Source organism: Rhinoderma darwinii, unplaced genomic scaffold, assembly GCF_050947455.1.
Source record: "Rhinoderma darwinii isolate aRhiDar2 unplaced genomic scaffold, aRhiDar2.hap1 Scaffold_3364, whole genome shotgun sequence".
Classification (NCBI taxonomy): domain Eukaryota; kingdom Metazoa; phylum Chordata; class Amphibia; order Anura; family Rhinodermatidae; genus Rhinoderma; species Rhinoderma darwinii.
In genome coordinates this window covers 66,547-90,316 of record NW_027463417.1, presented here as the reverse complement: position 1 = coordinate 90,316, position 23,770 = coordinate 66,547, and the positions used below count along the sequence as shown (strand labels likewise).

Sequence of the window (23,770 nt, the reverse complement as noted above, 5' to 3'; positions counted from 1 at the left end):
GGTTAACATACAAACAGAACAACCTGCCAAGCCGCAGCCTACGCAGAGCCTTACCCATGAATTCGTGAGAGACCCGGTCAAAAGCCTTCTCCTGATCCAGACTGACCAGGGCCGCGTGTGTACGGCGGCTTTGCATGTAATGCACCGTGTCCCTCACCAGGGCAAGACTGTCGGCCACCCTACGGCCAGGAATGCCGCAGGTTTGGTCCGATCCGATGATCTGTCCGATGACAACCTTCAGTCTGTTGGTCAATACTTTGGCGAGGATCTTGTAGTCCACGTTCAGGAGAGAGATGGGACGCCAGTTTTTCAGGTCACATCTCTCCCCCTTCCGCTTATACAAGATCGTGATCATGCCTTCTCTCAAGGACGGTGGCATTCTACCCTCCACCACCATCTCCTCATAGAGCTCCAGCAGGTCCGGACAGATCAAGTCCCCCAGCGCTACATAGAGCTCTGCTGGGAGACCATCACTGCCCGGGGTCCTGCCGGGTCTGAAGGATTTAGCGGCAGAGAGCAGTTCCTCCACCGTCAGGGGTACGTCCATAGCCTCCGTACCTGCAGGATCAAGATGATTAGTGATACCTGACAGGAATTTATCGGCGGCTTCGGGGTCAGTGGTTTTCCGGGAGTAGAGGCTTCGGTAGTAGTCTGTGACGACTCCCATCACCTCCTTCTTCCCAGAATGCATGTTTCCGGTCTCATCTCGGAGTTCCTTCAGGGGCGTGTGGCCGGCATGGAGTTTCCTGAAAAAGAACGAGTTACATTTCTCACCCTTCTCCAGGTTCTCCACCTTGGAACGAAAGACAATTCGCTTGGATTCCTCCTCAAAGTGCCCTTTCAGGCCCTTTTTGGCTTCCTCCAGCTCCTTCCTGACGTCCCAGCCGCATTGAAGGAGGTCTTGCAGGGATCGCAGCTGACGCTGCATCTCTCTGAAGTCTCTCTTCCTCTCACACGCCTGTTGGCGACTTTTTGCCTGAAAGAAACAACGAAATTCAACTTTAACATATTCCCACCAGTCACAGGTTTTGTCAAAGAAAACTTTATCATTCCTCCAAACAATATAGGCGTCTCTAAGTTCCGCCAGTACCTCCTCTCTTTCCAGCAGGGCACAATTCAGCTTCCAGGAGCCAGGGCCGGGAGGAAAACCGTGGCCGATGGCACCCTGGAAGAGAATGGCCCTGTGGTCAGAGAAGAAGCAGGGGACCATGGAGTGCCCATGCTGCTTGACTGCCCGGGAGGTGAACACAAAGTCAATCCGAGAACGAAGTGAGCCATCGGGTCGGCTCCATGAATAGTTCACAGAGCCGATCCCCATGGAGCCCACAACGTCCTGCAAGGATGCTTCGGTTACCATCTCGATAAGCAGTTTGGAACTGACATCCAGCTTGATTGAAGTGCCGGAACTTCGTCCATCCTCTTCGATGGGGCAGTTGAAGTCCCCGGCCATCACCACTGCCCTAGTGGTGGCGAGCTGGGTCCGCAGGGTCTGGAATAGTTCCAGGCGCTCAGCCTTCATAGGGGGGGCGTACACGTTGATGAGCCTAATCGGCTCTCCCGCCCAGGAACCGTCTACGACCAACAAGCGGCCGCAGGCGAGCTCCTGGACAGAGTCAACAGTAAATACGCCTCCCCTAATCAGGATGGCAACCCCTGCAGACTTACAGTCGCCCCCACCAGACCAGTAGGACGGGCCATGGGTCCACTGCCTGGCCAGATGATGGTATGACCTGGAAGAGGGGAGAGTACATTCCTGCAGCATAAATACATCACTCGACTGCTTGGAAAGAAAAGTTAGCACCATCTGACATCTAGTCCTATCTCTAACACTCCTCACATTGAGGCTAAAGATGTTAAGTTTAGCAGCCATGGGGGAGAATAAAGAAGGCTAGTGCAAACGATACACCTTAGTTACCAGTCCGGTCGGGCGGATCCTCCTCGCCTGGCGGGTCCGAAAGATCCAGCAGGCCCTCTGACAGAAATTGTTCCAGGATTGTAGCCACCTGGATGTCTGTTGTGAAGTCGATGACCTCAGGTTCAGACACGAGTTCCTCCACCATCTGCTCCATTTCCTCCTGCTGCGCAAGGGAGTCTTCGCAGATTTCCACGACTTGTCGCTTTGAGGACTCAGCCGCTGGGCTGTCCCTCACCTTTCTCTTCCTCTGGATGGCACCTGAGGAGACAAGAGGGGGAAAATCCTCCAGGGAGAGGACTCCAGCAGCTGGAGGGGAAGATGTTAGTGCTGCTGGAGCTGGGGAGAAGGGAGGCTGGGTTGGGAGAGGTGCAGGTGACAGGACCACTGAGATGGGTGGGTAGGAGAAGGTGAGAGCCTCAGTGGGGGTGACAGGGGTTGGGGACGGGGGGGTGGGGAGGGCCGGGCGAGGGAGGGTGGGAAGGGTAGGGCGAGGGAGGGCCGGGAGGCGGGGGGGAGGGACTGTCGTCTTCTTACCATCCTTCTTATTCCCGGTCTTCTGCGCCGCTGGAGCTCTGGTTGGGGCGGGGTTCCCTCTGGCCGGAGCTTTCGCCGCTACAGTTGCCCAGGATCGATCCCTCTTCGGGCAGTCCTTGTAAGAGTGGGCTGCTTGTCCGCAGAGGTTGCACATTGTCCGTTTCGGGCAGTCTTTGGTCTCGTGTCCTGTTACCCGGCAGTTCTTGCAGGCGTCCTCCTTGCAGTCCTTCACCGAATGACCCTTCTTGCTGCATCTCCTGCAGATCTGCGGCATGTCCGGGTAGTAGATGAGGCCGTAGGAGTTGCCCAGCGAGAATGACTGGGGCAGGTGCTGGAGGCCGTCTTCCGCGCTCGAATCCTTGTTCAGTCGGACGATTACCGACCACTTGCCAGTCCAGAAGCCGAGTCCGTTCAGGATGTGGGTGGGTTCCCTCACCACTGTGCAGAACCGCTTCAGGAGCGTGGTGATGTCTTTGCCGGGGGTGTGTGGGTTCCGCATTGAGACCGTCACCCGCCTTTCCTCTCTTTGGACAGGGCAGTTGCCCACAAAGCGAGAGAAAGGGGATTCAGGCCTCGCCGCTTTCACCATCTCCCAGTACCTTCTGCAGATGTTGATCGAAGCAAAGGTCACGAAGAACATCCCGGTCATGAAGGCCTGGATGCTGATGGTCTCCGGCTTAGCGAAGCCCTGGTCCAGGAGCATCTTCTGGCAGAACACTTCTTCCGTCATGTCCGGCACTCTCCCGTCCACCTCCTTCAGCTTCAGGGCCACCGTCTGCTTCATCCAGGGCTCCAGGGTTGGAGCAGCCTGGTTCGGCTTCCTGGTGGCCTGTTGGCTTGAGGAGGCTTCAGGAGGAGATGTCCTGGCCTGGGTCGGCTCACCTGGTCCATCAGCCTTCTTCTTCTGGGTGGCAGGGTTGCTGGTTGAGGCCATGGCTTCTTCCAGCTGTTCCTGTCGCTTGGGGAGGATCTTCGATAGCTCTTTCCCGAAGGGGGCGGAGCTATGCAAATCTTCTCCTTGCTGGCCGAGGTTCTTCCACGAAATTTCTTCCGCAGCGGTTCCTCGTCGAGCTTCTTCTTCTGCGGCCGAGCTTCTTCGAAGATCCCCTTCAGCAGCGGCTCTTCTCCGAAGTTCTCCTTCTTCTTCCCGGCAGCGATCTCCCGGAGCTTCTTCCCCGATGGCGGCTTCTCCCTTCTGGATCGTCGTCTTCGCTGGTTCTTCTCCGCAGTTCGTCGCCGGCTTCGTCTGGAACGCTCTTGGATCGCTAAGCTAGTGTTTATAGCCCCCAGTGGTTCTCCGAGCTATCTATCCTTACAAGGACTGATAAAAACAGATACTACACTTGATCTTAGCCAAAAGGCCGAGAAGCGATAACCCGAATGGGCCGGCCGTTGACCGAGCCTGCCTAATACTGCTGTTCACCCCTTGCAGCGATTGATTCAGCCTACTCCTAGGCAATTCCATGGGGCCCTGCAGGCTCACACACATTTACAGCTACTAAGCGGGAGGGAGGTGAATAAAGGCCGGAGAGGAAGCCAGACAGGATTTGCTTCTTTTGCTTGCACCACAATGCAGTGCTGAAAGAGGAGGAGGAATCTACATAAAAACGCCTTCCTGGCAACGCCCAAATGCCCTCCTGCCATGCAGATAAACACTGGCAGCGGCAGCAAGTGCATGCCCACAGCCACCCCTTGTTCCTTCACACCTTGTATCAGCTTTAATCCAATCCAGTCCGGTGCTGCCTGCTGAGCAGCACTGACCAACACTGCCTGGGCCCAGGCTTTTATCTCTGAGGCAGGCCCCATTATGATGTCAGAAAGCTGGCTCTGGAATCCTGAGGGCTCCACTATGACACGTGCAAAGTTCCGTCTGAACTTTATATAAGACGGTGCGGCTCAGTCAGTCACTCAGTGTTGCCTGAGAGGGCAACACTGCAACAGCCGGCCGCCAGGCTGTCTTTTTTTTGCACAGCTACTTGCCTCCAGGAGGCCACAAGAGGGAGACAAGGGACTGCAAAATGGAAAATAGGCATCCACCAACTTTACAGACAACTTCTCTTTGCTCCTACAACCTCCATCCTTGCACAGTTTGTTATTCTTCCAGGTAACATAGTAACAAATCCAAATTGCTGCTCTCTTTGTAGGCAAGCAAGGGTTTGTTGCAACTGCAATTCTTACTTCTTCTTGAAATGTAGGGACGACAGTACATTCCATCACATCCATCTAGTGTACACAGGTAGGTCCATTGTGGCGGGTAGGCGGCTGGCTGCTTTAATGGCTGTTTGCTGTTCCCCTACTCCACTCCACTCCACTATTTGACTGTGGTGCTGCATCAATCAGTGGCTGGCTCAGGTGCAGCTCTTTAACTTACCTAAAAGGGAGGGCGGAGAGAAGACAAGGAAGGTGAATGAGCTGTTCCAATGTGAAATGCCGGAAACACAGAAACACAGAAGACACACACACACACACACACACACACACACACACACACACACACACACACACACACACACACACACAAGAGGTGGCAATGTATTAATTAATTGCATTTAATAAATGAGCTCATTATCACACATGACTGTACAAATGCATTGTCCAACAGGTGTTGAAATAATGGGATTAAAAGGGGAGATCCCATCAGAAAGACAAAAACAATAGCAAACACAAATAGCACTTTTGGAATCTGATTTTAGTCAACACATAAGGGAAGGGTGCACCGGTCCTGGAAATACTGCAATACCAGGTCAATGCGTGGAGTGGACAGAGCAAGCTCTATTTCCATCTCCCTGTTCGAAAAATCCATTTAATATATGGTCCCCAGATAGGGGACGTATCAGATATTAAACTGATAAGAACAGATACTACACTTGATCTTAGCCAAAAGGCCGAGAAGCGATAACCCGAATGGGCCGGCCGTTGACCGAGCCTGCCTAATACTGCTGTTCACCCCTTGCAGCGATTGATTCAGCCTACTCCTAGGCAATTCCATGGGGCCCTGCAGGCTCACACACATTTACAGCTACTAAGCGGGAGGGAGGTGAATAAAGGCCGGAGAGGAAGCCAGACAGGATTTGCTTCTTTTGCTTGCACCACAATGCAGTGCTGAAAGAGGAGGAGGAATCTACATAAAAACGCCTTCCTGGCAACGCCCAAATGCCCTCCTGCCATGCAGATAAACACTGGCAGCGGCAGCAAGTGCATGCCCACAGCCACCCCTTGTTCCTTCACACCTTGTATCAGCTTTAATCCAATCCAGTCCGGTGCTGCCTGCTGAGCAGCACTGACCAACACTGCCTGGGCCCAGGCTTTTATCTCTGAGGCAGGCCCCATTATGATGTCAGAAAGCTGGCTCTGGAATCCTGAGGGCTCCACTATGACACGTGCAAAGTTCCGTCTGAACTTTATATAAGACGGTGCGGCTCAGTCAGTCACTCAGTGTTGCCTGAGAGGGCAACACTGCAACAGCCGGCCGCCAGGCTGTCTTTTTTTTGCACAGCTACTTGCCTCCAGGAGGCCACAAGAGGGAGACAAGGGACTGCAAAATGGAAAATAGGCATCCACCAACTTTACAGACAACTTCTCTTTGCTCCTACAACCTCCATCCTTGCACAGTTTGTTATTCTTCCAGGTAACATAGTAACAAATCCAAATTGCTGCTCTCTTTGTAGGCAAGCAAGGGTTTGTTGCAACTGCAATTCTTACTTCTTCTTGAAATGTAGGGACGACAGTACATTCCATCACATCCATCTAGTGTACACAGGTAGGTCCATTGTGGCGGGTAGGCGGCTGGCTGCTTTAATGGCTGTTTGCTGTTCCCCTACTCCACTCCACTCCACTATTTGACTGTGGTGCTGCATCAATCAGTGGCTGGCTCAGGTGCAGCTCTTTAACTTACCTAAAAGGGAGGGCGGAGAGAAGACAAGGAAGGTGAATGAGCTGTTCCAATGTGAAATGCCGGAAACACAGAAACACAGAAGACACACACACACACACACACACACACACACACACACACACACACACACACACACACACACACACACACAACAAGAGGTGGCAATGTATTAATTAATTGCATTTAATAAATGAGCTCATTATCACACATGACTGTACAAATGCATTGTCCAACAGGTGTTGAAATAATGGGATTAAAAGGGGAGATCCCATCAGAAAGACAAAAACAATAGCAAACACAAATAGCACTTTTGGAATCTGATTTTAGTCAACACATAAGGGAAGGGTGCACCGGTCCTGGAAATACTGCAATACCAGGTCAATGCGTGGAGTGGACAGAGCAAGCTCTATTTCCATCTCCCTGTTCGAAAAATCCATTTAATATATGGTCCCCAGATAGGGGACGTATCAGATATTAAACTGATAAGAACAGATACTACACTTGATCTTAGCCAAAAGGCCGAGAAGCGATAACCCGAATGGGCCGGCCGTTGACCGAGCCTGCCTAATACTGCTGTTCACCCCTTGCAGCGATTGATTCAGCCTACTCCTAGGCAATTCCATGGGGCCCTGCAGGCTCACACACATTTACAGCTACTAAGCGGGAGGGAGGTGAATAAAGGCCGGAGAGGAAGCCAGACAGGATTTGCTTCTTTTGCTTGCACCACAATGCAGTGCTGAAAGAGGAGGAGGAATCTACATAAAAACGCCTTCCTGGCAACGCCCAAATGCCCTCCTGCCATGCAGATAAACACTGGCAGCGGCAGCAAGTGCATGCCCACAGCCACCCCTTGTTCCTTCACACCTTGTATCAGCTTTAATCCAATCCAGTCCGGTGCTGCCTGCTGAGCAGCACTGACCAACACTGCCTGGGCCCAGGCTTTTATCTCTGAGGCAGGCCCCATTATGATGTCAGAAAGCTGGCTCTGGAATCCTGAGGGCTCCACTATGACACGTGCAAAGTTCCGTCTGAACTTTATATAAGACGGTGCGGCTCAGTCAGTCACTCAGTGTTGCCTGAGAGGGCAACACTGCAACAGCCGGCCGCCAGGCTGTCTTTTTTTTGCACAGCTACTTGCCTCCAGGAGGCCACAAGAGGGAGACAAGGGACTGCAAAATGGAAAATAGGCATCCACCAACTTTACAGACAACTTCTCTTTGCTCCTACAACCTCCATCCTTGCACAGTTTGTTATTCTTCCAGGTAACATAGTAACAAATCCAAATTGCTGCTCTCTTTGTAGGCAAGCAAGGGTTTGTTGCAACTGCAATTCTTACTTCTTCTTGAAATGTAGGGACGACAGTACATTCCATCACATCCATCTAGTGTACACAGGTAGGTCCATTGTGGCGGGTAGGCGGCTGGCTGCTTTAATGGCTGTTTGCTGTTCCCCTACTCCACTCCACTCCACTATTTGACTGTGGTGCTGCATCAATCAGTGGCTGGCTCAGGTGCAGCTCTTTAACTTACCTAAAAGGGAGGGCGGAGAGAAGACAAGGAAGGTGAATGAGCTGTTCCAATGTGAAATGCCGGAAACACAGAAACACAGAAGACACACACACACACACACACACACACACACACACACACACACACACACACACACACAACAAGAGGTGGCAATGTATTAATTAATTGCATTTAATAAATGAGCTCATTATCACACATGACTGTACAAATGCATTGTCCAACAGGTGTTGAAATAATGGGATTAAAAGGGGAGATCCCATCAGAAAGACAAAAACAATAGCAAACACAAATAGCACTTTTGGAATCTGATTTTAGTCAACACATAAGGGAAGGGTGCACCGGTCCTGGAAATACTGCAATACCAGGTCAATGCGTGGAGTGGACAGAGCAAGCTCTATTTCCATCTCCCTGTTCGAAAAATCCATTTAATATATGGTCCCCAGATAGGGGACGTATCAGATATTAAACTGATAAGAACAGATACTACACTTGATCTTAGCCAAAAGGCCGAGAAGCGATAACCCGAATGGGCCGGCCGTTGACCGAGCCTGCCTAATACTGCTGTTCACCCCTTGCAGCGATTGATTCAGCCTACTCCTAGGCAATTCCATGGGGCCCTGCAGGCTCACACACATTTACAGCTACTAAGCGGGAGGGAGGTGAATAAAGGCCGGAGAGGAAGCCAGACAGGATTTGCTTCTTTTGCTTGCACCACAATGCAGTGCTGAAAGAGGAGGAGGAATCTACATAAAAACGCCTTCCTGGCAACGCCCAAATGCCCTCCTGCCATGCAGATAAACACTGGCAGCGGCAGCAAGTGCATGCCCACAGCCACCCCTTGTTCCTTCACACCTTGTATCAGCTTTAATCCAATCCAGTCCGGTGCTGCCTGCTGAGCAGCACTGACCAACACTGCCTGGGCCCAGGCTTTTATCTCTGAGGCAGGCCCCATTATGATGTCAGAAAGCTGGCTCTGGAATCCTGAGGGCTCCACTATGACACGTGCAAAGTTCCGTCTGAACTTTATATAAGACGGTGCGGCTCAGTCAGTCACTCAGTGTTGCCTGAGAGGGCAACACTGCAACAGCCGGCCGCCAGGCTGTCTTTTTTTTGCACAGCTACTTGCCTCCAGGAGGCCACAAGAGGGAGACAAGGGACTGCAAAATGGAAAATAGGCATCCACCAACTTTACAGACAACTTCTCTTTGCTCCTACAACCTCCATCCTTGCACAGTTTGTTATTCTTCCAGGTAACATAGTAACAAATCCAAATTGCTGCTCTCTTTGTAGGCAAGCAAGGGTTTGTTGCAACTGCAATTCTTACTTCTTCTTGAAATGTAGGGACGACAGTACATTCCATCACATCCATCTAGTGTACACAGGTAGGTCCATTGTGGCGGGTAGGCGGCTGGCTGCTTTAATGGCTGTTTGCTGTTCCCCTACTCCACTCCACTCCACTATTTGACTGTGGTGCTGCATCAATCAGTGGCTGGCTCAGGTGCAGCTCTTTAACTTACCTAAAAGGGAGGGCGGAGAGAAGACAAGGAAGGTGAATGAGCTGTTCCAATGTGAAATGCCGGAAACACAGAAACACAGAAGACACACACACACACACACACACACACACACACACACACACACACACACACACACACACACACAACAAGAGGTGGCAATGTATTAATTAATTGCATTTAATAAATGAGCTCATTATCACACATGACTGTACAAATGCATTGTCCAACAGGTGTTGAAATAATGGGATTAAAAGGGGAGATCCCATCAGAAAGACAAAAACAATAGCAAACACAAATAGCACTTTTGGAATCTGATTTTAGTCAACACATAAGGGAAGGGTGCACCGGTCCTGGAAATACTGCAATACCAGGTCAATGCGTGGAGTGGACAGAGCAAGCTCTATTTCCATCTCCCTGTTCGAAAAATCCATTTAATATATGGTCCCCAGATAGGGGACGTATCAGATATTAAACTGATAAGAACAGATACTACACTTGATCTTAGCCAAAAGGCCGAGAAGCGATAACCCGAATGGGCCGGCCGTTGACCGAGCCTGCCTAATACTGCTGTTCACCCCTTGCAGCGATTGATTCAGCCTACTCCTAGGCAATTCCATGGGGCCCTGCAGGCTCACACACATTTACAGCTACTAAGCGGGAGGGAGGTGAATAAAGGCCGGAGAGGAAGCCAGACAGGATTTGCTTCTTTTGCTTGCACCACAATGCAGTGCTGAAAGAGGAGGAGGAATCTACATAAAAACGCCTTCCTGGCAACGCCCAAATGCCCTCCTGCCATGCAGATAAACACTGGCAGCGGCAGCAAGTGCATGCCCACAGCCACCCCTTGTTCCTTCACACCTTGTATCAGCTTTAATCCAATCCAGTCCGGTGCTGCCTGCTGAGCAGCACTGACCAACACTGCCTGGGCCCAGGCTTTTATCTCTGAGGCAGGCCCCATTATGATGTCAGAAAGCTGGCTCTGGAATCCTGAGGGCTCCACTATGACACGTGCAAAGTTCCGTCTGAACTTTATATAAGACGGTGCGGCTCAGTCAGTCACTCAGTGTTGCCTGAGAGGGCAACACTGCAACAGCCGGCCGCCAGGCTGTCTTTTTTTTGCACAGCTACTTGCCTCCAGGAGGCCACAAGAGGGAGACAAGGGACTGCAAAATGGAAAATAGGCATCCACCAACTTTACAGACAACTTCTCTTTGCTCCTACAACCTCCATCCTTGCACAGTTTGTTATTCTTCCAGGTAACATAGTAACAAATCCAAATTGCTGCTCTCTTTGTAGGCAAGCAAGGGTTTGTTGCAACTGCAATTCTTACTTCTTCTTGAAATGTAGGGACGACAGTACATTCCATCACATCCATCTAGTGTACACAGGTAGGTCCATTGTGGCGGGTAGGCGGCTGGCTGCTTTAATGGCTGTTTGCTGTTCCCCTACTCCACTCCACTCCACTATTTGACTGTGGTGCTGCATCAATCAGTGGCTGGCTCAGGTGCAGCTCTTTAACTTACCTAAAAGGGAGGGCGGAGAGAAGACAAGGAAGGTGAATGAGCTGTTCCAATGTGAAATGCCGGAAACACAGAAACACAGAAGACACACACACACACACACACACACACACACACACACACACACACACACACACACACACACACACAACAAGAGGTGGCAATGTATTAATTAATTGCATTTAATAAATGAGCTCATTATCACACATGACTGTACAAATGCATTGTCCAACAGGTGTTGAAATAATGGGATTAAAAGGGGAGATCCCATCAGAAAGACAAAAACAATAGCAAACACAAATAGCACTTTTGGAATCTGCTTTTAGTCAACACATAAGGGAAGGGTGCACCGGTCCTGGAAATACTGCAATACCAGGTCAATGCGTGGAGTGGACAGAGCAAGCTCTATTTCCATCTCCCTGTTCGAAAAATCCATTTAATATATGGTCCCCAGATAGGGGACGTATCAGATATTAAACTGATAAGAACAGATACTACACTTGATCTTAGCCAAAAGGCCGAGAAGCGATAACCCGAATGGGCCGGCCGTTGACCGAGCCTGCCTAATACTGCTGTTCACCCCTTGCAGCGATTGATTCAGCCTACTCCTAGGCAATTCCATGGGGCCCTGCAGGCTCACACACATTTACAGCTACTAAGCGGGAGGGAGGTGAATAAAGGCCGGAGAGGAAGCCAGACAGGATTTGCTTCTTTTGCTTGCACCACAATGCAGTGCTGAAAGAGGAGGAGGAATCTACATAAAAACGCCTTCCTGGCAACGCCCAAATGCCCTCCTGCCATGCAGATAAACACTGGCAGCGGCAGCAAGTGCATGCCCACAGCCACCCCTTGTTCCTTCACACCTTGTATCAGCTTTAATCCAATCCAGTCCGGTGCTGCCTGCTGAGCAGCACTGACCAACACTGCCTGGGCCCAGGCTTTTATCTCTGAGGCAGGCCCCATTATGATGTCAGAAAGCTGGCTCTGGAATCCTGAGGGCTCCACTATGACACGTGCAAAGTTCCGTCTGAACTTTATATAAGACGGTGCGGCTCAGTCAGTCACTCAGTGTTGCCTGAGAGGGCAACACTGCAACAGCCGGCCGCCAGGCTGTCTTTTTTTTGCACAGCTACTTGCCTCCAGGAGGCCACAAGAGGGAGACAAGGGACTGCAAAATGGAAAATAGGCATCCACCAACTTTACAGACAACTTCTCTTTGCTCCTACAACCTCCATCCTTGCACAGTTTGTTATTCTTCCAGGTAACATAGTAACAAATCCAAATTGCTGCTCTCTTTGTAGGCAAGCAAGGGTTTGTTGCAACTGCAATTCTTACTTCTTCTTGAAATGTAGGGACGACAGTACATTCCATCACATCCATCTAGTGTACACAGGTAGGTCCATTGTGGCGGGTAGGCGGCTGGCTGCTTTAATGGCTGTTTGCTGTTCCCCTACTCCACTCCACTCCACTATTTGACTGTGGTGCTGCATCAATCAGTGGCTGGCTCAGGTGCAGCTCTTTAACTTACCTAAAAGGGAGGGCGGAGAGAAGACAAGGAAGGTGAATGAGCTGTTCCAATGTGAAATGCCGGAAACACAGAAACACAGAAGACACACACACACACACACACACACACACACACACACACACACACACACACACACACACACAACAAGAGGTGGCAATGTATTAATTAATTGCATTTAATAAATGAGCTCATTATCACACATGACTGTACAAATGCATTGTCCAACAGGTGTTGAAATAATGGGATTAAAAGGGGAGATCCCATCAGAAAGACAAAAACAATAGCAAACACAAATAGCACTTTTGGAATCTGATTTTAGTCAACACATAAGGGAAGGGTGCACCGGTCCTGGAAATACTGCAATACCAGGTCAATGCGTGGAGTGGACAGAGCAAGCTCTATTTCCATCTCCCTGTTCGAAAAATCCATTTAATATATGGTCCCCAGATAGGGGACGTATCAGATATTAAACTGATAAGAACAGATTTTTTTGATTGAAAAATGCTTTATTGACAATCAATCGTCATCATACAAACATTACTGCGACGCAGCGCAAGCCATGAAGCAGCAAATAATAAATAATAACAGTCGTCAAACATAACATGACAGTATAATACACAGTACAGGCTAGCCTATGCTATACATTACACCACCTGCTACACTAACATTCTTGCATTCACTAAAGCCAAACAACAAAGCATTACAGACAAGTGATGGGATAGGGGAGTGGGTAGGAGGGGATAGGGAAGGGGGAAATCACAGGCCCGAAGCTTTATTGAAAGACAACACACAAGAAGGGAGAGTGGGGGGAAGGGGAGTATCAGTCCTCTTCCTCATCGACGTCCGGGCTGTCCCAGGTGGAATAGTCTCTGAGCAGGCTGTGGATCAGCCTGCGGCAGTCCTGGACGGACACACTCTCTCTCCGCAAAATCAGACGGTTCCTGGCAAACCATATAGCGTCCTTAAAGCAGTTCATAAGGCGCCAGGCTTCCTGGATTGCTCCATCCGTGGTATTCCCAGGAAATAGTCCATAAAGTACCGAGCGGTACGACAGTCTGTTCCTGGGTACTGAGTCCTTGAGTTCATGTTCCAAGGCTTTCAACAGACCCTGTGCAAAGGGGCACTGCCAGAAAATGTGCAAAGATGTTTCCTCCGTGAAGGGGCACCTGGGGCAGTACCGGGTCTTGCACAGGTTGCGGGCATGCATGAATGACCTAAGAGGCAGTCCTCCCTGGATGGCCATCCATGAAATGTCCTTGTGCCCGTTGGTCAACCTGCCAGATGACACGTTAGTCCAAACAGTCTCCAACGTGTCGGCATGAAGCCCTGGAACAGACTCCAGTGAGTCCTTTGCTCTGATGTGCTTGTGGATCGTCTTAGGTTTCCACAAGTCGGGCTTAAGACCCTCCAGTTGATGCTCCCTCACGAACCGGACGACATCTCCGTAGAACCAGGGAGCGTGCCAGTTGTAAGGGAAGGAGCTGTCCCACTTGTCCCAGCCAAAACCTCGCCAGAGGGGAAGGAGGAAGTAGCGGGACATGGCCTTGCCCGCAGAGCCGTTTGCTGTCCTCAGAGTCCTACGAACACAGTCACATACAAAAGCGATCCGCAGCAGAGTGGGAATGTCGGGTATACCCTTCCCACCTTTGCGGGGCTCCTTGTACATAACAGTCCGCTTTACTCTGTCCATTTTCGAGCCCCAGATGAAGCGAAACACAGTCCTGGTAATGGCCCTCGAGACGGTGGCAAGAGGGGGCCATGCCTGTGCAGTGTATTGTAGCACAGGCAAGACTTCGTTACGCAGGACCATTGCTTTGCCCTCAATAGTGAGTTGTCTGAGGCTCCACAGTCCGATCCTTTGGTTGACTTTGGCCAAGCGTTCTTCCCACGACTTTAGGGCTGCACCTTCCTTACCGAACCAGACTCCCAGAATTTTGATGAAGTCCGGCTTGATAGTAAACGGGAAGGAGGCAGGAGAAGGCAGGTACCACTTTCCGAAGAGCATGGCTTCCGACTTCCCGCAGTTGACTTTTGCCCCTGAAGCGCGTCCGAACTCCTCACAGGTCTGGACGAGTGCAGTCACCGAACTCTGGTCAGCGCAGAAGACGGTCACGTCGTCCATGTACAGCGAGCATTTGACCTCGAAGTGTCCTGGACCTGGTGCGGTGATCCCTCTGATCTCTCCATTCTGCCGGATAGCCTCTGCGAAGAGCTCTATAACACAAACAAAAAGGAGAGGTGAAAGAGGACAGCCTTGTCTAACCCCCGACGATACAGGAAAGGGGTCAGTCTTCCAGCCGTTCACCAGCACCGAGCTGTAAATGTCGCAATACATCAGGTTAACATACAAACAGAACAACCTGCCAAGCCGCAGCCTACGCAGAGCCTTACCCATGAATTCGTGAGAGACCCGGTCAAAAGCCTTCTCCTGATCCAGACTGACCAGGGCCGCGTGTGTACGGCGGCTTTGCATGTAATGCACCGTGTCCCTCACCAGGGCAAGACTGTCGGCCACCCTACGGCCAGGAATGCCGCAGGTTTGGTCCGATCCGATGATCTGTCCGATGACAACCTTCAGTCTGTTGGCCAATACTTTGGCGAGGATCTTGTAGTCCACGTTCAGGAGAGAGATGGGACGCCAGTTTTTCAGGTCACATCTCTCCCCCTTCCGCTTATACAAGATCGTGATCATGCCTTCTCTCAAGGACGGTGGCATTCTACCCTCCACCACCATCTCCTCATAGAGCTCCAGCAGGTCCGGACTGATCAAGTCCCCCAGCGCTACATAGAGCTCTGCTGGGAGACCATCACTGCCCGGGGTCCTGCCGGGTCTGAAGGATTTAGCGGCAGAGAGCAGTTCCTCCACCGTCAGGGGTACATCCATAGCCTCCGTACCTGCAGGATCAAGATGATTAGTGATACCTGACAGGAATTTATCGGCGGCTTCGGGGTCAGTGGTTTTCCGGGAGTAGAGGCTTCGGTAGTAGTCTGTGACGACTCCCATCACCTCCTTCTTCCCAGAATGCATGTTTCCGGTCTCATCTCGAAGTTCCTTCAGGGGCGTGTGGCCGGCATGGAGTTTCCTGAAAAAGAACGAGTTACATTTCTCACCCTTCTCCAGGTTCTCCACCTTGGAACGAAAGACAATTCGCTTGGATTCCTCCTCAAAGTGCCTTTTCAGGCCCTTTTTGGCTTCCTCCAGCTCCTTCCTGACGTCCCAGCCGCATTGAAGGAGGTCTTGCAGGGATCGCAGCTGACGCTGCATCTCTCTGAAGTCTCTCTTCCTCTCACACGCCTGTTGACGACTTTTTGCCTGAAAGAAACAACGAAATTCAACTTTAACATATTCCCACCAGTCACAGGTTTTGTCAAAGAAAACTTTATCATTCCTCCAAACAATATAGGCGTCTCTAAGTTCCGCCAGTACCTCCTCTCTTTCCAGCAGGGCACAATTCAGCTTCCAGGAGCCAGGGCCGGGAGGAAAACCGTGGCCGATGGCACCCTGGAAGAGAATGGCCCTGTGGTCAGAGAAGAAGCAGGGGACCATGGAGTGCCCATGCTGCTTGACTGCCCGGGAGGTGAACACAAAGTCAATCCGAGAACGAAGTGAGCCATCGGGTCGGCTCCATGAATAGTTCACAGAGCCAATCCCCATGGAGCCCACAACGTCCTGCAAGGATGCTTCGGTTACCATCTCGATAAGCAGTTTGGAACTGACATCCAGTTTGATTGAAGTGCCGGAACTTCGTCCATCCTCTTCGATGGGGCAGTTGAAGTCCCCGGCCATCACCACTGCCCTAGTGGTGGCGAGCTGGGTCCGCAGGGTCTGGAATAGTTCCAGGCGCTCAGCCTTCATAGGGGGAGCGTACACGTTGATGAGCCTAATCGGCTCTCCTGCCCAGGAACCGTCTACGACCAACAAGCGGCCGCAGGCGAGCTCCTGGACAGAGTCAACAGTAAATACGCTTCCCCTAATCAGGATGGCAACCCCTGCAGACTTACAGTCGCCCCCACCAGACCAGTAGGACGGGCCATGGGTCCACTGCCTGGCCAGATGATGGTATGACCTGGAAGAGGGGAGAGTACATTCCTGCAGCATAAATACATCACTCGACTGCTTGGAAAGAAAAGTTAGCACCATCTGACATCTAGTCCTATCTCTAACACTCCTCACATTGAGGCTAAAGATGTTAAGTTTAGCAGCCATGGGGGAGAATAAAGAAGGTTAGTGCAAACGATACACCTTAGTTACCAGTCCGGTCGGGCGGATCCTCCTCTCCTGGCGGGTCCGAAAGATCCAGCAGGCCCTCTGACAAAAATTGTTCCAGGATTGTAGCCACCTGGATGTCTGTTGTGAAGTCGATGACCTCAGGTTCAGACACGAGTTCCTCCACCATCTGCTCCATTTCCTCCTGCTGCGCAAGGGAATCTTCGCAGATTTCCACGACTTGTCGCTTTGAGGACTCAGCAGCTGGGCTGTCCCTCACCTTTCTCTTCCTCTGGATGGCACCTGAGGAGACAAGAGGGGGAAAATCCTCCAGGGAGAGGACTCCAGCAGCTGGAGGGGAAGATGTTAGTGCTGCTGGAGCTGGGGAGAAGGGAGGCTGGGTTGGGAGAGGTGCAGGTGACAGGACCACTGAGATGGGTGGGTAGGAGAAGGTGAGAGCCTCAGTGGGGGTGACAGGGGTTGGGGACGGGGGGGTGGGGAGGGCCGGGCGAGGGAGGGTGGGAAGGGTAGGGCGAGGGAGGGCCGGGAGACGGGGGGGAGGGACTGTCGTCTTCTTACCATCCTTCTTATTCCCGGTCTTCTGCGCCGCTGGAGCTCTGGCTGGGGCGGGGTTCCCTCTGGCCGGAGCTTTCGCCGCTACAGTTGCCCAGGATCGATCCCTCTTCGGGCAGTCCTTGTAGGAGTGGGCTGCTTGTCCGCAGAGGTTGCACATTGTCCGTTTCGGGCAGTCTTTGGTCTCGTGTCCTGTTACCCGGCAGTTCTTGCAGGCGTCCTCCTTGCAGTCCTTCACCGAATGACCCTTCTTGCTGCATCTCCTGCAGATCTGCGGCATGTCCGGGTAGTAGATGAGGCCGTAGGAGTTGCCCAGCGAGAATGACTGGGGCAGGTGTTGGAGGCCGTCTTCCGCGCTGGAATCCTTGTTCAGTCGGACGATTACCGACCACTTGCCAGTCCAGAAGCCGAGTCCGTTCAGGATGTGGGTGGGTTCCCTCACCACTGTGCAGAACCGCTTCAGGAGCGTGGTGATGTCTTTGCCGGGGGTGTGTGGGTTCCGCATTGAGACCGTCACCCGCCTTTCCTCTCTTTGGACAGGGCAGTTGCCCACAAAGCGAGAGAAAGGGGATTCAGGCCTCGCCGCTTTCACCATCTCCCAGTACCTTCTGCAGATGTTGATCGAAGCGAAGGTCACGAAGAACATCCCGGTCATGAAGGCCTGGATGCTGATGGTCTCCGGCTTAGCGAAGCCCTGGTCCAGGAGCATCTTCTGGCAGAACACTTCTTCCGTCATGTCCGGCACTCTCCCGTCCACCTCCTTCAGCTTCAGGGCCACCGTCTGCTTCATCCAGGGCTCCAGGGTTGGAGCAGCCTGGTTCGGCTTCCTGGTGGCCTGTTGGCTTGAGGAGGCTTCAGGAGGAGATGTCCTGGCCTGGGCCGGCTCACCTGGTCCATCAGCCTTCTTCTTCTGGGTGGCAGGGTTGCTGGTTGAGGCCATGGCTTCTTCCAGCTGTTCCTGTCGCTTGGGGAGGATCTTCGATAGCTCTTTCCCGAAGGGGGCGGAGCTATGCAAATCTTCTCCTTGCTGGCCGAGGTTCTTCCACGAAATTTCTTCCGCAGCGGTTCCTCGTCGAGCTTCTTCTTCTGCGGCCGAGCTTCTTCGAAGATCCCCTTCAGCAGCGGCTCTTCTCCGAAGTTCTCCTTCTTCTTCCCGGCAGCGATCTCCCGGAGCTTCTTCCCCGATGGCGGCTTCTCCCTTCTGGATCGTCGTCTTCGCTGGTTCTTCTCCGCAGTTCGTCGCCGGCTTCGTCTGGAACGCTCTTGGATCGCTAAGCTAGTGTTTATAGCCCCCAGTGGTTCTCCGAGCTATCTATCCTTACAAGGACTGATAAGAACAGATACTACACTTGATCTTAGCCAAAAGGCCGAGAAGCGATAACCCGAATGGGCCGGCCGTTGACCGAGCCTGCCTAATACTGCTGTTCACCCCTTGCAGCGATTGATTCAGCCTACTCCTAGGCAATTCCATGGGGCCCTGCAGGCTCACACACATTTACAGCTACTAAGCGGGAGGGAGGTGAATAAAGGCCGGAGAGGAAGCCAGACAGGATTTGCTTCTTTTGCTTGCACCACAATGCAGTGCTGAAAGAGGAGGAGGAATCTACATAAAAACGCCTTCCTGGCAACGCCCAAATGCCCTCCTGCCATGCAGATAAACACTGGCAGCGGCAGCAAGTGCATGCCCACAGCCACCCCTTGTTCCTTCACACCTTGTATCAGCTTTAATCCAATCCAGTCCGGTGCTGCCTGCTGAGCAGCACTGACCAACACTGCCTGGGCCCAGGCTTTTATCTCTGAGGCAGGCCCCATTATGATGTCAGAAAGCTGGCTCTGGAATCCTGAGGGCTCCACTATGACACGTGCAAAGTTCCGTCTGAACTTTATATAAGACGGTGCGGCTCAGTCAGTCACTCAGTGTTGCCTGAGAGGGCAACACTGCAACAGCCGGCCGCCAGGCTGTCTTTTTTTTGCACAGCTACTTGCCTCCAGGAGGCCACAAGAGGGAGACAAGGGACTGCAAAATGGAAAATAGGCATCCACCAACTTTACAGACAACTTCTCTTTGCTCCTACAACCTCCATCCTTGCACAGTTTGTTATTCTTCCAGGTAACATAGTAACAAATCCAAATTGCTGCTCTCTTTGTAGGCAAGCAAGGGTTTGTTGCAACTGCAATTCTTACTTCTTCTTGAAATGTAGGGACGACAGTACATTCCATCACATCCATCTAGTGTACACAGGTAGGTCCATTGTGGCGGGTAGGCGGCTGGCTGCTTTAATGGCTGTTTGCTGTTCCCCTACTCCACTCCACTCCACTATTTGACTGTGGTGCTGCATCAATCAGTGGCTGGCTCAGGTGCAGCTCTTTAACTTACCTAAAAGGGAGGGCGGAGAGAAGACAAGGAAGGTGAATGAGCTGTTCCAATGTGAAATGCCGGAAACACAGAAACACAGAAGACACACACACACACACACACACACACACACACACACACACACACACACACACAACAAGAGGTGGCAATGTATTAATTAATTGCATTTAATAAATGAGCTCATTATCACACATGACTGTACAAATGCATTGTCCAACAGGTGTTGAAATAATGGGATTAAAAGGGGAGATCCCATCAGAAAGACAAAAACAATAGCAAACACAAATAGCACTTTTGGAATCTGATTTTAGTCAACACATAAGGGAAGGGTGCACCGGTCCTGGAAATACTGCAATACCAGGTCAATGCGTGGAGTGGACAGAGCAAGCTCTATTTCCATCTCCCTGTTCGAAAAATCCATTTAATATATGGTCCCCAGATAGGGGACGTATCAGATATTAAACTGATAAGAACAGATACTACACTTGATCTTAGCCAAAAGGCCGAGAAGCGATAACCCGAATGGGCCGGCCGTTGACCGAGCCTGCCTAATACTGCTGTTCACCCCTTGCAGCGATTGATTCAGCCTACTCCTAGGCAATTCCATGGGGCCCTGCAGGCTCACACACATTTACAGCTACTAAGCGGGAGGGAGGTGAATAAAGGCCGGAGAGGAAGCCAGACAGGATTTGCTTCTTTTGCTTGCACCACAATGCAGTGCTGAAAGAGGAGGAGGAATCTACATAAAAACGCCTTCCTGGCAACGCCCAAATGCCCTCCTGCCATGCAGATAAACACTGGCAGCGGCAGCAAGTGCATGCCCACAGCCACCCCTTGTTCCTTCACACCTTGTATCAGCTTTAATCCAATCCAGTCCGGTGCTGCCTGCTGAGCAGCACTGACCAACACTGCCTGGGCCCAGGCTTTTATCTCTGAGGCAGGCCCCATTATGATGTCAGAAAGCTGGCTCTGGAATCCTGAGGGCTCCACTATGACACGTGCAAAGTTCCGTCTGAACTTTATATAAGACGGTGCGGCTCAGTCAGTCACTCAGTGTTGCCTGAGAGGGCAACACTGCAACAGCCGGCCGCCAGGCTGTCTTTTTTTTGCACAGCTACTTGCCTCCAGGAGGCCACAAGAGGGAGACAAGGGACTGCAAAATGGAAAATAGGCATCCACCAACTTTACAGACAACTTCTCTTTGCTCCTACAACCTCCATCCTTGCACAGTTTGTTATTCTTCCAGGTAACATAGTAACAAATCCAAATTGCTGCTCTCTTTGTAGGCAAGCAAGGGTTTGTTGCAACTGCAATTCTTACTTCTTCTTGAAATGTAGGGACGACAGTACATTCCATCACATCCATCTAGTGTACACAGGTAGGTCCATTGTGGCGGGTAGGCGGCTGGCTGCTTTAATGGCTGTTTGCTGTTCCCCTACTCCACTCCACTCCACTATTTGACTGTGGTGCTGCATCAATCAGTGGCTGGCTCAGGTGCAGCTCTTTAACTTACCTAAAAGGGAGGGCGGAGAGAAGACAAGGAAGGTGAATGAGCTGTTCCAATGTGAAATGCCGGAAACACAGAAACACAGAAGACACACACACACACACACACACACACACACACACACACACACACACACACACACACACACACACAACAAGAGGTGGCAATGTATTAATTAATTGCATTTAATAAATGAGCTCATTATCACACATGACTGTACAAATGCATTGTCCAACAGGTGTTGAAATAATGGGATTAAAAGGGGAGATCCCATCAGAAAGACAAAAACAATAGCAAACACAAATAGCACTTTTGGAATCTGATTTTAGTCAACACATAAGGGAAGGGTGCACCGGTCCTGGAAATACTGCAATACCAGGTCAATGCGTGGAGTGGACAGAGCAAGCTCTATTTCCATCTCCCTGTTCGAAAAATCCATTTAATATATGGTCCCCAGATAGGGGACGTATCAGATATTAAACTGATAAGAACAGATTTTTTTTTTTTTTTTTTTTTTATTAAACCATTCAGGTTTTTTTGAATAAAACCGAGAACTGTAGTTGTTCAAACCACCTCTCTATTTTTCAAAAAATCTCATCACTCTGGTTCATTATTTTATTTTTCCATCAAATACAAGATAAGTCAAACAAAATTCCTCAAACTAAATACCGCCATTTTAACATTCGCCATATCCCTTCCGCATCCATACCTTTTTCTAGATCCCATTTATAATAAAAATACAATTTAGCCAATACCATACTAACCACATCCTCCATCTCAAATACTTCTCTTTTATACACATTCAAATTCCTCGTATTCCACAATACCTCTTTCACACAAGTCAAAAAAATCCACAACACTCTATCCTTTTCACTACCCAAACTACACAAACCAAACAAGACAATTTCATACGTCAAACTCTTCAAACCAGTCAATTCTTCGCACAACCCACTCAACTTTTTCCAAACATCCTTTGCATGCTTACACGACCAAAACACATGACTCACATCCTCATCATCCCCACAACCTTCTCTCGGACACCTTTCAGATGCAACCAAACCTCTTCTTTTCTGAACACTCCTTACAGGCAACACTCCATGTACCGACATCCATAACAAATCTTTCTGCTTATTAGACACATCATACGTAACAATCTTCTTCCACACAGACCTAGACTCCATTGAATTCAAACCATTTACAGAACACATCACATTATTCATACACATACTTCTCACAACATTCTTTTCACTCAAAAATCTCTCCATTCTTACATCCTCTAGCTGGAACTTTTTAATAAATTTTTCAACATACAAATACCACCCTGTGCACTGAAAAGCAATTGGTTTACATAAATTACGTTTTTCCCACCTTAGACGCTGAATCACCGTTCCAGCTAAATATTTCGACATTCTGGAAGCCTTGGATTCTTTAAATAAAAGCTCTACAAAAAAACGTACACAATTAATTCCGATGAAAATCTCCAAATTTGGGAAATCCAAGCCTCCATTACGTCTGCTTTTCATTAGAATTTCTCTCTTTGCCTTCTCAATCCCGCTCCCCCATAAAAAAAGGAACAAAACTCTATTCACTTTTTTTAACATAGCTACAGCAGGAGGAAAAACCAGAGCAACATATAAAATCATAGGAAGAATAATACTTTTGACAATTAAAACCTTCCCCGAAAAAGAAAGATCCCTCATTCTCCACATTTCCAACTTTCGCACAATCCTACCACCTAACTCATCCCAACTTTCTCTCCCTTTCAGCTCATCATCAAACACAATACCCAAAATTTTCACACCATTCACCTGTTCCATATCAGAATCACTCACCCGCTCATTACTGAAAAAAATTTTAAATTTGCTCTTACCCCAATTTATTTTAAAAGCAGACGCAATACAAAACATATTTACGATCAACTTCACTCTGGACATATCATACACTGAATCACACAATACGCAAATATCATCCATATATCCCAAAGCTTTCACACGTTTTCCATCACACCCGGGCACCACCAAACCTTTCACAACCTTATCATTTCTAATCATTTGCAACAATGGTTCAATCGCACAAATAAATAGGATGGGAGACAACGGACAACCCTGTCGCACACCAGACATAATATTAAACGATTCTGAAAAAAACCCATTCACCTGCACACAGCTCTTTGCATTCGCGTATAAATTCTTCAACAAACTCACAAACTGAACCGGAAAACCCATTCTCTCTAACACTTTGAACAAAAACACATGCGCCACACGATCAAACGCTTTCTCAAAATCTAACGCACACACAATCACCTTCTTATTCCGACCCTTACAATCCTCAAGCATGTCCCGCACCAACGCCACGTTTTCATGCAATTTCCTTTTCGGTACCGCACATACCTGATCCTCATCAATTACACACCCAATCACATCTCTCATACGATTCGCAATCAGCTTGGCAAAAATTTTATAATCCGTATTAAGCAAAGTAATTGGTCGCCAGTTTTCTAACCGTCTCTTATCTCCTTTTTTATGCAACAAAACTACCATACCCTTCTTCATCACATCACACATATTAGTCCCAGAAAACAACACTCTCATAACTTCTATAACATCCTTCCCAATTATATCCCAATATTTCCCATAGAAATCAGCTGGTATTCCATCGATCCCTGGAG

At 50.0% G+C, this 23,770-nt stretch overlaps 6 non-coding genes and 4 pseudogenes across 6 annotated transcripts; all 10 read right to left on the bottom strand.

Annotated features, from left to right (window-relative positions):
• Window positions 1-3,720: 3,720 nt before the first annotated feature.
• LOC142704711 (U2 spliceosomal RNA) lies at window positions 3,721-3,822 on the bottom strand (annotated as a pseudogene).
• Window positions 3,823-5,155: 1,333 nt separating this feature from the next.
• On the bottom strand, window positions 5,156-5,346 carry LOC142704694 (U2 spliceosomal RNA). The gene has a single exon (XR_012868117.1). It is a non-coding gene; the product is annotated as a U2 spliceosomal RNA (small nuclear RNA).
• A 1,338-nt stretch (window positions 5,347-6,684) lies between these two features.
• On the bottom strand, window positions 6,685-6,875 carry LOC142704693 (U2 spliceosomal RNA). The gene has a single exon (XR_012868116.1). It is a non-coding gene; the product is annotated as a U2 spliceosomal RNA (small nuclear RNA).
• A 1,326-nt stretch (window positions 6,876-8,201) lies between these two features.
• On the bottom strand, window positions 8,202-8,392 carry LOC142704692 (U2 spliceosomal RNA). The gene has a single exon (XR_012868115.1). It is a non-coding gene; the product is annotated as a U2 spliceosomal RNA (small nuclear RNA).
• A 1,332-nt stretch (window positions 8,393-9,724) lies between these two features.
• Window positions 9,725-9,915, bottom strand: LOC142704691 (U2 spliceosomal RNA). Its single transcript, XR_012868114.1, has one exon. It is a non-coding gene; the product is annotated as a U2 spliceosomal RNA (small nuclear RNA).
• Window positions 9,916-11,249: 1,334 nt separating this feature from the next.
• LOC142704690 (U2 spliceosomal RNA) lies at window positions 11,250-11,440 on the bottom strand. The gene has a single exon (XR_012868113.1). It is a non-coding gene; the product is annotated as a U2 spliceosomal RNA (small nuclear RNA).
• Window positions 11,441-12,770: 1,330 nt separating this feature from the next.
• Window positions 12,771-12,946, bottom strand: LOC142704700 (U2 spliceosomal RNA; annotated as a pseudogene).
• Window positions 12,947-18,495: 5,549 nt separating this feature from the next.
• LOC142704709 (U2 spliceosomal RNA) lies at window positions 18,496-18,597 on the bottom strand (annotated as a pseudogene).
• A 1,322-nt stretch (window positions 18,598-19,919) lies between these two features.
• On the bottom strand, window positions 19,920-20,110 carry LOC142704688 (U2 spliceosomal RNA). Its single transcript, XR_012868111.1, has one exon. It is a non-coding gene; the product is annotated as a U2 spliceosomal RNA (small nuclear RNA).
• Window positions 20,111-21,444: 1,334 nt separating this feature from the next.
• LOC142704704 (U2 spliceosomal RNA) lies at window positions 21,445-21,654 on the bottom strand (annotated as a pseudogene).
• Window positions 21,655-23,770: the final 2,116 nt, after the last annotated feature.